Raw genomic sequence first — 12218 nt, 5'->3', positions numbered from 1 at the left:
AGATTTCATTCTTTTTAATGGCTGAGTAATATTCGTATATATGAGTATATTCATATATGAGTATATATATTCATATATATATTCCTATATATAATATATAGGAATCTTACTCAGCCATTAAAAAGAATGTATATGTATATACATACATACATATATATACCACATCTTCTTTATTCATTCATAAGTCAATGACATTTGGGCTTTCTCCATACTTTGGCTATTGTTGATAATGCTGTTAGAAACATTGGGGTGTATATACCCTTTCGAATCTGTATTTTTGTATCCTTTGGGTAAATACCTAATAGTGCAATTGCTGGGTCATAGGGTAGCTTTATTTTAATTTTTTGAGGGACCTCCATACTGTTCTCCAGAGCATCACAGATCTCCTAATGGTATTTCATATAATTAATCTTTTTTTGATACTTCTCTTGTGGAGAATAAAAAGAAATTACTCAGATATAGATTCCATTATAAAAGACCTTATAAACCAAGAGAGGAGAAAATATGTTAGAGTTAAATCTCATTTTGTGGCAAATAATAGAAATTCAGTCAAATCAGTATAGCAGCTAGGAAGATACTCCACAAAATGAGTAAAAGGAATTTCTTTATTTCTCCAATTTAAATTGAATTTTCTCTGAGTCTCCATCTGATGGACTGATAAATAATTTAAAACCTTTCCCTCTTCCTCCCCCAGATGCTCGTTCAAGGACCTTGAGAGTTTTACACAGTATAAACATTCAGAGAGAGGTATTCTAGTCTTATGTCCACACTATTCAATATGCTCACTATCCAAGTTTACATGTTTCTTTAAAAAATTTGTTTAATGTTTATTTATTTTTGAGAGAGAGAGAGAGAGCATGAGAGGCAGAGGGGCAGAGAGAGGAAACACAGACTCCAAAGCAGGCTGCAGGCTCTGAGCTGTCAGCACAGAGCCCGACGTGGGGCTGGCTCAAACTCACGGAGTACAAGATCATGATCTGAGCCGAAGTCAGAGGCTCAACCGACCGAGCCACCCAGGGGCCCCGTAGCTTACATGTTTCTTTAAAAGCAGATGACTCAATTGAAGGCAAGGACTCAAACAGATTTTTGTACACCCATGTTCATAGCAGTATTATTCACAACAGCCAAAAAGGTGGAAGCAACCCAAGTGTCCATCAATGGACAGACAAAAATGGTATATCCATACAATGGAATATTATTCAACCTTAAAAAGGAATGAAATTCTGACACATGCTACAACATGGATGAACTTTGAGAACATTATGCTAAGTGAGATAAGCCATTCACAAAAGGACAAATACTGTATGATTCTACGTATATGAGGTACCCAGAGCTGTCAAATTCATAAATGCAGAAAGTAGATGGTGGCTTCCAGGGGCTTCGGACAGGGGAAAGGGAAAGTATTGTTAATGGGGACATAGTTTCAGTTTTGAAAGGTGAAAAGAGTTCTGGGGATGGATTGTAGTAATGGCTGCAAAACAATGTGAATATATTTAATGCCACCAAACTGTACAATTAAAGATTATTAATATGGTCATTTTCTTCCAGCTTTATTGAGATATAATTGACATATAACATGTGCAAGTTTAAGGTATACAATTTGATGATTTGATGCACTTATATATCACTAAATGTTTACCACAATAAGGTTAGTTAACATGTCCTTCACCTTACATAATTGCCATTTTGTTGTCATTGTTGTTATGTTGAGAACATTAAAGCTCAATGCTCATAGCAATGGCTCAGGTCATGATCTTATGGTCTGACTTCGGCTCAGGTCGTGATCTCGCGGTTCATGAGTTTGAGCCCCGCGTCGGGCTCTGTGCCGACAGCTCGGAGCCTGGAGCCTGTTTCAGATTCTGTGCCTCCCTCTCTCTCTGCCCCTCCCCTGCTTGTACTCTGTCTCTGTCTCTGTCTCTCTCAAAACTAAATAAACAAACAAAATAGGTAAAATGGTAATAACAGTAGTACATTATAAGGATATGGGTGTCTATTTGTCAGAGTTCTTCTGGTTATGAGTGACAAAATTCAAAATAAAGATTGTTTAAGAGGACATCATAGTATTAGGTCAAGGAGTTGAAAGATCCAGGGATGGTTTGGCTTCAAGCACAGCTGTATGCTGCTGCTCAAGCTGTGATGTTAGGGATCCACCACTCTCCTTTTCTAAGCTCCAGTTCCCTCCATGATTATTAGAAGGTCTACCCTTGCATCTAACTAGATTAGCAATCTAAAAGAAAGTGCAGTACTATTTCTAATTTTTTAAGGATCCTCCATACTGTCTTCCACAGTGGCTGCACCAATTTACATTCCCACCAACAGTGTACAAGGGCTTCCCTTTTCTACACATCCTCACCAGCACTAGTTATCTCTTGTTATTGTTTTTTGTTATTTTTTTTGTAATAGCCACTCTAACCGATGTGAAGTGATACCTCATTGTAGATTTTTTAAAATATAGTTGACACGCAATGTTACATTAGTTTCAGGCGTGCAACATAGTGACTGGACAAGTCTCTAGTTTATGCTGTGCTCTCAAGTGTAGTTCCCATCTGTCCCCATTCAGTGCTATTACAATACCACTGGCTATATTCCCTATGCTGTACCTTTTATTCCTGTGACTTACTTATTCCATAACTGGAAGCTTGTATCTCCCACCCCCTTTCATCCAGTTTGCTCATCCCTCCACCCCCTTCTCTCTAACAACAAACAGTTTGTGCTCTGTATCTGATTCTGCTTTCTGTTTGTGTATTCATTTGTTTTGTTTTTAGATTCCACATATGAGTGAAATTGTATAGTATTGTCTTTCTCAGTCTTATTTCACTTAGCATAATTCCCTCTCGGTCCATCCATGTTGTCACAAATGGCAAGATCTCCTCCTCTTATGGCTGGGCAATATTCAAGTGTGTGTGTGTGTGTGTGTGTGTGTGTGTGCATGCGCATGTGATCACATCTTCTTTATGCATTTATCTATCAATGGATACTTAGGTTGCTCCCATACTTTGGCTATTGTAAATAATGCTGCAATAAATTCAGGGATGGCATATATCTTTAAAATTAGTGCTTTCATTTTCTTTGGGTAAATACCTACTAGTGGAATTGTTAGATCATATGGCATTAATACATTATTCACAATATCCGGGACATGAAAACAACTTTGGTGCCCATTGTTGGATGAATGAATAAAGAAGGTGGTGTGTGTGTGTGTGTGTGTGTGTGTGTGTGATGGAATGTTAATCAGCCATTAGAAAGAAGGAAAATGTGCCATTTGCAATAATATGGATGGACATTGATTACACTATCCTAAGTGAAATAAGTCACAGAGAAAGACAAATGCTGTATGATCTCAGTTATATGTAAAATCTAAAAACATTGAACTCACAGAAACAGTAGAATGGTGGTTGTCAAGGGCTGAGGGGTGAGAGAAATGGGGAGGTGTTGGTCAAAAGGTACAAATTGTCAGTTATAAGGTAAATAAGTTCTGAGGCTCTAATGTAGAGCATGGTGACTATAGTTAATATTTGTATACTTGAAAGTTGCTAAGAGAGTAGAACTTTAATGTTCTCACCATAACAACAAAAACAAAATGGTAATTATGTGAGGTGAAGGATATGTTAACTAACCTATTGTGGCGAACAATTTACAATATATACATGTATCAAGTCATCACAATGTACACCTTAAAATTACACATTATGTGTCAATTCTTTCTCAATAAAGCTGGAAAAAAAATAAAAGAAGAGAATGCATTGTTCTCAGTAGTTCCAGTCTCATTCTAATGGTTGTTGATTCATTGGCCTAGGTTTGAGCACATGATTATATCTGCTTAGATCACATGCCCATTCCTGATGCCAAGGGATAGGACATTCTAATTGGTCAGGTTAGAGTTAGAGTTTATGCACCTATTCTTTGAACCAGGGAAGGGAACATCTCTGCTTAGAAGCTGAAGATTGAAAAAGAAAGAGAGAGGAGGGGGGAGAGTGAGAGAGAGAGAGCAAAAAAGAGTTGGTCCCTCAAAGTGCCGTTTGCAGAACAGTTGGGAACGTATGTTGGACAGACAAAAGTAACATACAAACTTGATAGTCCACCCAATTTACAGAAGGTCTTCAACTAATATAACGCCACTATACCATACACAAATGAAAATGTACTCATTACTCGTGCCTTCTAAATAGAAAGACGATCCAAACTCATATATCCCAAGTGCACCCAACATTAAGCCCAAGATCCTTCAGTGACTTACAGTCATCTTGAGCAGGTCTTGATGTAGCTCCCCACGGTTTCACATCTATAGGTAAACTGTACATTTGACCATATCCAAAACAGTCAGTGTCTAATAATAGAGGGAAAACAGGATGAACTAAATAAAACCTCCCATTTGGAAATACAAAACAAAATTGATACAATACATGAAGGTTGCCAATCAATATATTGACTTATGTATCATGTACATAAACAGCAAGAACTCCTTGGCAGTAGAGTGACTTCTTGGTCAGCCCAGCTGCATGTCTCGGATTCTCTTCTCTGAGATCATCTCCCTTGTGCATTGTCCCACTTGGCTATTCCTGAAAGGGGCATTAGGGAGGTTTACCCTTCTGGAGACTGCCCCATTTCAGAAACCCTCTTCCTGTGGATGTGAGTTCAGTGACGTAGGGATTGCCTTAGGGGTTGAAAATCAAAAGCCTTTGGGGTTTTTTGGCCAGGCTTGGCTTTTCTGTAGCAATTCGCTTCCTAGGGTATGGCCATCATCCTCATGGCCCAGGATGGCTGACGAAACTCCAGCTATCATATCTAGATTCCAGGCAGTAAGATGAGAAAAGGTGAAGAAAGACATGCCTCCATCTTTTCTAAGGAAACTCCTCAGAAGGTCCATGAAACACTGTTGTCTATGTTTCATTGACCAGAACTTAAAGGTATGACCATGCCTAAAAGTAAGGGAGGTTGGGAAATGTAGTCTAGTCTCTTATTGCAAATGGTAGTGTGCCCAGATAAAAATTGGGAATCGGTTACTAAAGAAAGAGAAAAAGAGATATTGCGGTAGGCAACTAGCATTCTGTACTCTAGCACAATAGGCTTTGATTTAAATCATATTTCATGGGGTGGTAGTCAAAGGAAAATATGTGAACTCATGTTCTTGAATCTTCACACTAGCCTAGATGTTTCTGTCCTTGAGCAATAGGTTACAGGACTCTGCCCAGGCCCCTAGTCCCTCAGTTAAACGACCTCCATCTTGGCTTTTGCATTGAGGTCACAAAAAAATCACCCTAGGGTAAGAGAGACACGGCTAATCTTCTTTCATTTAAGATGCATCTGAGGTATTGGCCCTCCTTTTAATAGGAATAGGCCCTTGAGGTATACCAGGGGATTCTGGATTTTCTCAGGCTCCATTCTAATACTCCACTGTGTTTCCTTTTGTATATATTTTTAAGTTTTCTTTTATCTTTTCTATGTGCTCAATGTCTGCACTCTACCCATTTCCCTATTCCTAAAATAACCTTAGTGAGCTATCACTCATAACTAGATCACTGTCAGTGGGTTTTTCCCTTGGTCTGACAGAGAACTGTTAAAGAGAACCTACTTGAGAAAGACGTAGACCATCAGTTGTATCTTCAGCTATGGCTGCCAATTCCTTGCCACTGATTGTACCAGCTTTAGTTTTGAGATACAGAAGCCATTTGTTTTTTACTCCTGTAAGTCTCCAAATTATGGAACAATTGGTCAATTTAGACTATAGTCCATAAGCAGAAAGCACTTACCTTAGAAATGCTGTATTTCTTGTTATGTTTCCTTGCAGACCTCCTCAGTTCTAGTTTGAGTTAATTCCTCTCTTGCAGAACTTTGATGAAAGCAACAAGAAGTAGTAAATTTCAACATCCTGATTTTTCCCTATTATTTCTTCTAACACTACAGCCATTCCCCTCTACACTTCTTCATTCTCCTTTGTTCAGAACAACTTTCTTTGTTCCTCTGAGCTTTCTGCTGGCCCTAACAATTCTTGGATTAACATATCCTCAGTGTAGTCAAAAACAATGGGACTCAACAGAATGCTTGAGTCCCAAATTCAGATTTCCTAGGGAGAGAATCTTACTGATTCCATTTGGTCAGTTGCCCAGGCATCATTAATCAGCTATGAAGGGAGGGGGGCAGTGATTAGGTACTATGGATATAGAACTCTCCCCCTGCTATTTCGGACTGTTATTCCCAACGTAGAGATTTTGTTGTCTGGGTAGACAGCTGAAAAGTTGCCTACTACAGATGCAATCATAAATAACTATGATGCAAGATAAATACCACAAGAAAGATAAGAATTAGATGCAATACCAGCATAAAGGAAAAAGAGATTTCTTCCAGTGAAGATGCTTCGTGGCCGTAAAGATGGAGGCAGAGATTGGAGTGATATATCTACAAGACAAGGAATGCCCAGGATTACCAACAAACACCAGAAGCTAGATGAGGGACAAAAGAATTCTCCAGTATGGGTTTCAGAGGGAACATGGCCCCACTGAAGCCTTGACTTTAGACTTAGAGCCTCCAGAACTGTGAGAGAATAAATTTCTTGTTTTAAACTACTCAGTTTGTGGTGCTTTGTCACTGCAGCCCTAGGGAACTAATATACACTCTAAAGTGACAGATACCATGTGCTCCAAAGCCTTCCCTTACCTCTGAAGGACATCTTAATTATTAACTTCGCCAGTACAAACAATGACTTCACATGGGTGAATCCTCACTGCTACTCATTCCACCCCTCTGACCTCTCATTCATTCCCTTTAAGGATCTTTTCCTTGTAACTTATTAGCACAAAATTATCTATAATTTAGCCTTTCTAACATTATAAAGAAAAGACCTTACAAAACAACCACATTACTTTTGGTAATGGTGATTTATTGTGTAATTGGTATGAGTGGTACGCCACAAACTTGGGGATGGGAGAACTATCACATGTCTTCATTTCCTTTAAGCCAAATGTATTTCAACTGCACATCTCTGTGCTGCAAGACTGGCAAAAAATTAAATTGCAATCACTTTCTGGAGCTTTCTACACTCCTTAGGATCACACAGATACTCAGGAGCTTTGTGTGGCAAGTGTCAAATAGGGAAAGAATCTCTAATCGTCAGGCTGTCATGCCTTCTCGTCCAAGCCTGCACGGTGTTGTAAAAGCAAACAGTTGCGCTTCTCCCACGCCTAGGGGAGAGCCACGGCACCTAGAATCGAGCTCTCAAAGTTGACCAAAGATACAGTACCTCCAGGGGTTCTGTCAGGAGGTGGCCCCAGATCTTACTACTCCCCAACTGTCAACTGTCAGTCCTTCCCAAAGCTTGGAGAAGTCTCACTCCTTCTTCTGTCTACTCTAAAGTCAACTACTTCCTTCCCCTCCTTTGAGCATAATCCTTACAATATGCTTAGGATTCCAGGTAAGACAGACTCTGGACCCTGCAACGCAACCCACTCTTTCCCCAGGAAAGAAAATATTCCATTCCTTTTTTGGAATACAAGAAAGGGAAAGTAAAGGGAGAATAAACACAGTATCTCAACAAATTACTCTGCCTCACTTACGTACCGGGATAAAATAACACTAAAAGCTTATATTTTTGAGCACTTACTATGTGTCAGACATTGTTTTAAGTGTTCAATGTGTATTAGCTCATTTCAGACTCAAAATTGATCTGGTAGGTGCTGTTATTATTGTTGTTTTCCGGATGGAGAAACTAAAGCACAGAATTGATGTCACTGGTAGAAGGTCATAGAGCTACTAAGTGGCAGGAATAGTATCCAAACATAGGCAATTTGGCCCCAGAGACTGCTCCCAACTTTATGCTCTACTGTCTTTCAGTGGAACATATCATCTTCTTATCCATGTAGATATTTTAAATCCAAGTAATTCTTAGATTTGGATTATCAGGGTTCATTCAGAACCTCAGTTATAGCTCCTTCTTCCCTACCTCCTCTATATCTATAGGGCCTCTAAGAGCTGGATCTCTCAATAATCCACCACAAGGACACATAACCTTCTTCGTGTCCATTCTATGGATGTTAGCCCTTGCCATCAGTATTTTTTAGTATAGAGTGCTATTATAAGGCAGTGTTTCAAGCCAAACAGTCTTAGATAACGGTTGGCTTTGATAATGTGCACATCTCTGGTTCAACCTATCTTGGCTGGAGTTAACTATATTCCTAGCATTAGTCTCTCTCAATGCATATGGCATAGGCTCTAGTAACTTTATGCAGAAAGAATCCTGGGGCCAATCTCTTCATTAAGGGGCTGTGGGAGTGGTAGTCACTAAGACTGTCCAAGACTACAGGCCAGGGTCATTGCTAAAGAATGAAGATGTGGTAACTCCGGCTGGAGCTTAGCAAGTATTCTAGTGTCATAGGTCAGGCTAGATAATAGGTCAGGCCCTCCTTTCCATGTACCTTAGGCCGGTGAACTGCTGTAATTTTCAGAAAGAACCCTGAGCCAGATAATAGGCTCCGGTGGTGAACAAATGCCTTCTTGCCATTCTTACTCCTTCACGTGTTAACTATGGCCACATGTAAGGGTTCCTTATAATCAGTAACTCAATAATAAAACCACTAAACACAAATGTAAAAGATGTCTCTGAGTATATACTTGTACCAGTCAGAAGGACTTTAAGTTAGGAAGTCAGAGCTTTTGCCTGAAAATATGAGGACAAGATGAGACACGATCAACACATTCATAGCTTTTCCGGTGCATAAGTGTGATCTACCCAGATAGGTCCCTCAGAGCCATTAGGTGCAGAACTTGAGTTCTATATTTAATTTTACATTTTAACATAAAATATTATGCTTTCTTATCATTGCCCAATCGTAATCATGACATGTTAGATCTGGAATCAGAATCAAAGATAGGACAAGCTCAGAGAAGCCAGATACAATCAATGTTAAACTTATAAAATGGAGGCCAAGCAAAAAAAAAAAAAAGTTACTATGTTCATTGGACAAGGAGTCCAGACAAGAAAAGTAATCATAGGTGGTTAGTCTGTGGTCCCATTGCTTTGCTGTTCTTTAAGATATAAATTATAGAGATCTAAATATTTATATCTAGTGATTTTTTTCATCTTCCTGCTTAGAATCTTTATTAAGCATGAACCAGTTCATAAGATCAGTAGAGTATTTCTCAAGTCATGCGTCAGTGGAACTCCTCCTACCTGCCATTATGTCAAATCCTCTATATCCTTTTATGTGCATAAACTTAAGTGGTTGCCAAGGTGAATCAGCCTGCAAATGTCTGGGCTGGAAAAGTGCCTTGCCTCTTTCTATTCTTCATATTTACCATGTTAAGTTCTTTAAATGCTTTCATCCCTGAGAGCTTCTCGGTAACTCTTCTGTTCCTTCTCTTTCAAAATCTGAATCATGTATTTCTTTCAAGGCTCAGTTCACTGCCCAACGATAATCATGACATGTTAGATCTGGAAATATCCTCAGAGCTCTCCAGAGCCCACTCACTTGTTTTCTAAATGAGAAAATTGAATCCCAGAGTACGGAAGTGACCTACCTACTAGTTCTGGAACCTAGGTAATCTGATTCCTAACTTGGTGCACTTCTTACCCCTGCACACCAACTCAGGAAGAATCAGGCATATTCATTTGCCCAGCTACATTTACAAATATTTGAAAAATAGATATGGAGTCAAAGACAAAAATATTAGCTTTATTGCTGATAAGGCTTGGAAAATGTGGCCTGGATCTGTGGTCACAAGTGGCTTCTAATACCTGTCACTTCCACCTCCTCCACGTCAAACTGGACTAACTTGGAACCAAGACAAAGAACCAAGAAGCCTAGGCCCAAGGCAGTTACCACATGGCAACATCATGGTGGGGGGGAAGGCAGGCCTGAGCCCCACATACTCAACCTTTCTTCCTGATCTCACCAAACATAGAAGTCACCTCTCCTCTTTGATAAAAACAGTGAGTGAGAGGTAGAAAAAATAGCACAAACTCTATTCAATATTTACAAAGAGGTCAAAGTCCCACTTTTAAGGACCAAGGTTGAAGACGTGAGGAGGAGGAAAATGGTTCCCTCTAATGATCTTTTGTTCCCAACAAGTTTGCAAGTGACTCAAATCTGGGGCTCTGTTTTGTCAGTAGATACTGTAAATGAACAACTGCTATTTAAACAGGGGGGGGGGCAAACCATAAGAGACCCTTAAATACAGAGAACAAACTGAGGGTTGATTGGGGGGGCAGGGAAGGGGGGCACTGGGTGTTGTATGTAAGTGATGAAGCACAGGAATCTACCCCCAAAACCAAGAAACCAAGAGCACACTGTAGGTAACTTGACAATAAATTATATTAAAATCAATAAATCAATAAGTCAATAAATAAGCCCAACATCTTATTCTCCTTCTTGATTTCCCGTTGGGAAATCACAACTCCTCTTAAGTCATTAATGTAGTTGTAGTAGAGTGGATACCCTTACCCCATCCTTCACCCAGTTCCAGAGGTGGATATATGACCTAGACCAGACCAAACGGGCACAGCAGTGGATTTAGAAATGGGCAGGTTAAGACAAACTGTACCAGTATGAGTCAAATTGAGACTTTGCTGGAATTATTAGGAAAGAAATGGCACTCTCTTTCTGCTCGGCTTGTTAACGCCTGAGAATGTAAGCCTGGGGTTGCTGATTACCATCTTTGTCATCATGTGGGAAGAATCTGCCTCATAATGTTGCAAACATAGGGAAAAGCAGAGCTGAGACACAGGCAACGACAGAGGGAAAAACACAGAAAGATCCTGATGATATCACTGAGCCCCAGTACCCGATTGTTCCCTAAACCAGATTGACCTCCAGACTTTTTAACTACATGAGCAAATGAAACATTTTTTCCATATAATATTTTAGCAATCTGGAATAGGGTTTCTATCATAACTAAAAAGCTACTGATGAAAACACCTTTTTTCTCTTCTTTTTTAGTTTATTTATTTATTCTGAGAGAAAGAGAGAGAGAGGAGGGGGTGGGGGGGAGCCCGAGCAGGGGTGGAGCAGACAGAGAATACCCAGGAGGCTCTGCACTGTCAGTGAAGAGCCCAAATCAGGGCTTGAATCCATAAACCATGAGATCATGACCTGAGGTGGAATCAAGAGTCGGATGCTTAACTGCCTGAGCATACCCAGGCGCCCCCAAAACATCTTCTCTCTTGACAAGGCTAGATTACTTCCTCTCACTTTTGTGGTTTTCTGATCAACAGTCTTTGCCTATCTCAAAATCCATCAACTTAGCATTGGGATGACACAAATCAGTTCTTTTGACTCTCTTTCTTTACGATTACTTTCAATGCATGCATGTCCCCCTTCCCAGTTAGTCTGTGTTTGCATGCCAGAAATAAGGTTTTACACTTCTTTTTTATTTTCTTTTTTAATTTCCCAAATCTATTGAGACATATTTGACATATAACATCATGTAAGATTAAGGTGTAAAACTTAATACATGTATATGCTGTGAAATGATCACCACAATAAGATTAGTTATTGTTTCTGTGAGTTCTGTGAGTTACTGTCCCTGTGAGTTGTTTCTTTTAGACTCCAGGTATAAGTTAGATCATACGGTATTTGTCTAGACAAAATGAAAAAGCAACCTATAGAATGGCAGAAAATATTTTCAAGTCATATATCTAATGAGTTATTAATACCCCAAATATATAACAAATTCACACACCTCAAAAGAAAAAGCAAACTCATTGAGTCAGCCTACTAAGAGCTTTGTAAAGGCCTGAGTGTGCAATAGGCATCTGAAATTTTAACTTTAGCCAGCATAACATACGCTGATCCAGTAGGTTTTAATAGTTGCGATAAAATATTTGTTTTATTTGTTTTTGTTTGTAAACACAAGTATTAGTCTTGCTTCATTTTATGCTTTTGTAGATTCAACATCCAACCAGGGGCACCTGGGTGGCTCAGTCAATTGAGTGTCCAACTCTTGATTTCGGCTCAAGTCATGATCCCAGGGTCATGTGATCAAGACCCACAACAGGCTCCTAGGTTAATGTGGAGCCTGCTTAAGATGCTCCCTCTCTCCCTCTGCCCCTCTCCCTCACTCTCTCTCTCTCTCTCTCTCACTCTAAAATAAAAATAAAATAAAATGAAATAAAATAAAATACTTTATAAAAAAATCTAATGAGTTTGATGAAGGCTTGAGAGAACATATTTCTGTGACTAAATACAGACTGATTTTAATCTTGGTATCCACTGAGGTAAATGCTGTTG

At 39.3% G+C, this 12218-nt stretch overlaps 1 long non-coding RNA gene across 2 annotated transcripts in view; it reads right to left on the bottom strand.

Annotated features, from left to right (window-relative positions):
* The window catches only part of LOC122476795, an 84368-nt gene that overhangs the window by 13387 nt on the left and 58763 nt on the right, over window positions 1-12218 (bottom strand). For both annotated transcript variants that reach the window (XR_006295607.1, XR_006295608.1), the window contains exons 3-4: window positions 5751-5830; window positions 4238-4327 (exon numbers count right to left, since the gene is read on the bottom strand). This is a non-coding gene — a long non-coding RNA (uncharacterized LOC122476795). The remainder of the gene's footprint in view (window positions 1-4237; window positions 4328-5750; window positions 5831-12218) is intronic.

This window comes from Prionailurus bengalensis, chromosome X, assembly GCF_016509475.1.
Source record: "Prionailurus bengalensis isolate Pbe53 chromosome X, Fcat_Pben_1.1_paternal_pri, whole genome shotgun sequence".
Taxonomy (NCBI): domain Eukaryota; kingdom Metazoa; phylum Chordata; class Mammalia; order Carnivora; family Felidae; genus Prionailurus; species Prionailurus bengalensis.
This window is presented reverse-complemented; position numbering and strand designations above follow the sequence as displayed.